This window comes from Myotis brandtii, unplaced genomic scaffold (assembly GCF_000412655.1).
Source record: "Myotis brandtii unplaced genomic scaffold, ASM41265v1 scaffold204, whole genome shotgun sequence".
NCBI lineage: Eukaryota > Metazoa > Chordata > Mammalia > Chiroptera > Vespertilionidae > Myotis > Myotis brandtii.
In genome coordinates this window covers 539,487-544,288 of record NW_005357599.1, presented here as the reverse complement: position 1 = coordinate 544,288, position 4,802 = coordinate 539,487, and the positions used below count along the sequence as shown (strand labels likewise).

Sequence of the window (4,802 nt, the reverse complement as noted above, 5' to 3'; positions counted from 1 at the left end):
GGCATTTTTAAGAAAACTCTGTTCAATCATTAACCAATCACTAAGCTAATTAAGTATATATGTCAATGGCTATATACACACATAAATACACACTTTATAAAATTAGTCCAGGAAAATCACTAAACAAACAAATAGTAACAACAGCAACAAACTCTGAGGAAGCTGGAAGGGTGATCTGATTTCTAGGGTTGTAACATTATATTATTTTTTTTTGGGGGGGGGGCTTTGATATTTGCTCTCCTTTATTTGTTACTTACAAAATCTCATTTTTGACTGGACTCAGACTTAGAGGTAGAAGCTCTCAGAGAGGACAGTCTATGTCTCTTCGCAATCTGTTCCTGGCATTTTTCTTTGGCCTCCTTCATTCTCTTAGCCAAAAGCTTAGCATATTCTACGGCCTCTTCCTTGTTTTTCTTAATACGTTGTTTCTTCAGAGCAATACGCCTGCGTTTGTGTTGCAGGACACGTGGAGTAACAAGACGCTGAATCTTGGGTGCTTTAGTCCTAGGTTTCTTACCTTTGTTTAGGCTTTCTCACAACATATTTGTGGACATCCTCTCCTTTAGAGAGATTGAAAAGTTTGTGGATTCTGCAAGCTCTTTTGGGCCCCAGGTGATGAGGCACAGTGGTATCAGTGAGACCAGGAATATCTTTCTCCCCTTTTTTGACAATGACCAAGTTGAGAACACTGAGGTTGGCATCCACAATGCAACCCCAAACAGATTTGCGCTTTCTCTCTCCGGTCCTCCTGGGTCTGTAACAAGAGTGCCCCTATATTATTTAAAATGCTGATTTTTCATCAAACATTATAAGACACCCAAAGAAAAAGGAAATTATGATCCATACACAGCAATAAAAGCAGTCAATGGAAGCTGCCCCTGAGGAAAACCAGATGTTAGACTTAATAAACACTTTAAACCAACTATTGTAAATATGTTCAAAGAACTTTTAAAGACATGTCTAAAGAATCAAAGGAAAGTATGAAAATAATGGTTTACTAAATAAAAAATATCAATAAGGGGATAGAAATCATATATATAATCAAACAAATTCTGGAAGTTAAAAAGTATAGTAAATAAAATAGTTCATTGAAGTAGTACAACTACAGATTTGAAATGACTGAAGAAAGAAGTGAAAATGAAGACAAGCTAATTGAGAACATCTAGTCCCAGAAAAAGAAAGGAAAACAATGAAAGAAAAAATGAACAGGACCTCAGAAACCAGTGGAACATCATCAAGCATTCAACATAAACATATTATGAGGCTTATATGGAGAGAAAAGAAAGTGTCAGAAAGATTATTTAAAGATATAATGTTCAAGCACTTCCCAAATTGTTTGAAAAATATGAATCTAAACATTCAAGAAGTAGAATAAATTCAAACATAGATACATCATAGTAAAAAATGTTGGGGGGGAAAGAAGACAAAGATAATCTTGAAAGCAGAAACAGAAATAGGACTCATCATGTACAACGGTACCCCAATAAAATGTATAGCTAACTTCATGTCCAAAACAATAAAAAACCCTAAATGAAATAATAGGAAATTGAATATAACAATATACCAAAAAATAATACATCATGATCAAACAGGGTTCATTCCAGGGACACAAGGATGATTCAACATACACAAATCAATCAATGTAATACACCACATTAACAAAAGAAAGCCTAGAAATCAGATGATCTTATCAATATATTCAGAAAAAGCAATTGCTATGATACAACATCCATTTATGAATAAAATAGAAATAGAGGAAAATACCTCAACATAATGAAGACCATATATGATAAACCCTCAGCCAATATGATACTCAATGGCAAAAAAACTGAAAGCTTTTCCTCAAGAACAAGAAAAAAAATGCCCATTCTCTCCATTCTTATTCAACACTAGAGGCCTGGTGCACGAAATTCATGCAGTCGGGGGGTGGGGGTGTCCCTCAGCCCAGCCTGTACCCTCTCGCAGTCTGGGAGCCTTCGGGGGATGTCCAGCTGACAGCTTAGGCCCACATCCTTAGTGCTGCCGGGGAGATGGGAGAGGCTCCCAGCCCTACCACTGCGCTCGCCAGCCATGAGCTAGCCTTCTGGCTGAGTGGTGCTCCCCCTGTGGGAGTGCACTGATCACCAGGGGACAGCTCCTGCATTGAGCATCTGCCCACTAGTGGTCAGAGTGCATCACAGCGACTGTCTGCCCCCTGGTGGTCAGTGCACATCATAGCGAGCGGTTGAGCTGCCTTAGCATATCATTAGCATATTATGTTTGATTGGTTGAATGGCCAACTGGACACTTAGCATATTAGGCTTTTATTATATAAGATAGTTCTGGAATTCCTAGCCAGAGCAATAAGGCAAGGGAAAGAATAAAAGGCATACAGATCAGGAAGGTAGAAGTTATAGTATCACTTTCTGCAGAGGATATGATTCTATACATAGAAAACCCTAAAGCTCCACCAAAAAAATAAGTACTAAAAATAAAACAAATATAGTAAAGTTACAGGATACAAAAACAATCCACTGCCTTCCTGTATACCCATGGTCGGCAAACCGTGGCTCGCGAGCCACATGTGGCTCCTTGGCCTCTTGACTGTGGCTCTTCCACAAAATACCACGTGCAGGTGTGCACGTACAGTGTGACTGAAACTTTGTGGCCCATGCACAGAAGTTGGTATTTTGTGGAAGAGCCGGTTTCATAGAAATCTACACCTTAAACCTTTATGATCCTATTAATCAATGTCACCCCAATAAATTTAATTTAAAAAGAAAAGAAAAGAAACAATAAAGGACAAAGGAAATGAGACGGTTTATTATAATTAGGGTTCTCCAGAGAAACAGAATCAATAGGAGATATACAGGGTGGGACAAAGTAGGTTTACAGTTGTGAGTATGAAAAATAATACAATAAATAATAAAAAATAGAAAAATAAACTCTTTCACATATTCATCATACATGTAAAATAAGGAATTGGCTCACATGATTATAGAAGCTGGGAAGTTTAACATCTGCAGTGAGCCAGAGGCTCAAGACCCAGAAGAGCTGATGTTGCAGTTCCAGCCTGAATGCTGACACAGACGTAGAAGCAGTAACAGTGCAGATAAGACCAAAGGCAGTCTGCTGCCTTTTGTCTTGGGCCCCATTTCAGGAGACTTGATAAATGGGCCAGAGTAATGAGGAATAAGTTGCTTCCTAAATCCAGAATGGCCCACTGCCTTGTGCCTCCTTTTTTTGGTGGTAGGAGCGGCCAGTTTCAACAACTTATCTTTTACCTTAAAAGGGATATCTCAATATGTCCCACACCACTGGTTGCCCATAAATTTCACTAAAGTAGAAGGATCCTGAATTTTTGTAGACTATTTCTTACCTCCTGGCATGTAAATGTTTTATTAATAAGTCTAGAGTAATTGCTACTTCTTCCTCATTAGGTTTAATCAGTATAATGTCATCAATGTAATAGACTAGTATGGAACCTTGTAGAATAGAAAGGCAAATAAGACCTTTGGAAACTAAATTATGACATACTCTGGAGAGCTGATGTATTCCTGAGGTAGGACAGTGAAGGGGTACTTCTGGCCTTGCAAGCTGAAAGCTAATGTTATGGTGGTCTTTATTAACAGGAATTGGGGGGGAAAAGCATTTGCTAAATTAATAGCTGTGTGCCAGGTACCAAGGGATGTGTTAATGTGCTTAAGCAATGAAACCACAGCTGATACAGAAATTGTAATTGAAGTTACTACATGATTAAGCTTACAATAATTCACTGTCATTCTCTAAAATCCATCTGTCTTCTACACAAGGTAAATTAGCAAGTTGCATGGGGCATGGTGGGAATCACAACCTCTGCATCCTTCATTTGGTGGCACTAATCTTTGCAATTGCTCCATGAATATGATATGGCTTTTGGTTTACTATTTCTGTAAGTAGAGGCAGTTCTAGTAGATTCCACTCAGACTTTCTGCCATATTGCCCTTACTCCAGGAACAATTGGGTATTCTGCCAGAAGCTGAATAGAATATATCCATTATGATTATGCATTTCAAAATTGGGGAGATAATTACAGGATGGAATCAGGACCCACAGGCCCACAATGAGACAGGTCTAAACTAAAACTCCCATTGATCACCTGACCTCTATGAGCCTCTCTTCTGAGTGGTAAATGACATTGATGTTTTGTGTCTCTGGGAATTAGTGTCAGTTCAGAGCCAGTATTCAGTAGCCCTCCAAGGGTTTATTATTTCCTTTCCCCCCAATGCACAGTTAACCTGGTATGAATTCTTAAATTCCTTTGGGCAAGACTGGGAGAAGAATTAACAGTACAAACTTTTGCCATTGTACCAAGACCCTTTCTCAAGTGGAACTGGCATCACCTTCATTCAAGGAGTTCTGCGACTATAAGCTGGCTCAAGTATGGGAATTGTTTGATGCATATGACTACCTGTTGTTGTTTTTTTATGATTCAGGCTAGATTTTTGTCCACTTGACCTAGAATTATTCTGCTTATAGAGATCAGGTAAGATTTTAGTAACTTCCAATCTATTTCATTTCTAGGAACACTTTGATCAACTAGCCAAACCCATAAATCTATGTGAGTCAGAGGAGTCTAACTGCTTTGACTCTGCTGTCCTTTACAGTAACCATGCCCACCTTGTCTTTGAGGGCTGAGTACCACCACTTGACCACCATCACCACAGGACCCAATTGCTCGCATTGCATTTAGGTTTCCTTTCAGTCATCACAGTTTCCACTGTAAGGTCTGGCTTTCAGAAAATGGCAATCATGGAACTCTTCCAAGATACCAGGGCTCCCAA

The 4,802-nt window shown here is 39.0% G+C and overlaps 1 pseudogene; it reads right to left on the bottom strand.

Moving 5' to 3' along the window:
- Positions 1-231: 231 nt before the first annotated feature.
- The window catches only part of LOC106725949, a 19,975-nt pseudogene continuing 15,404 nt past the window's right edge, over positions 232-4,802 (bottom strand).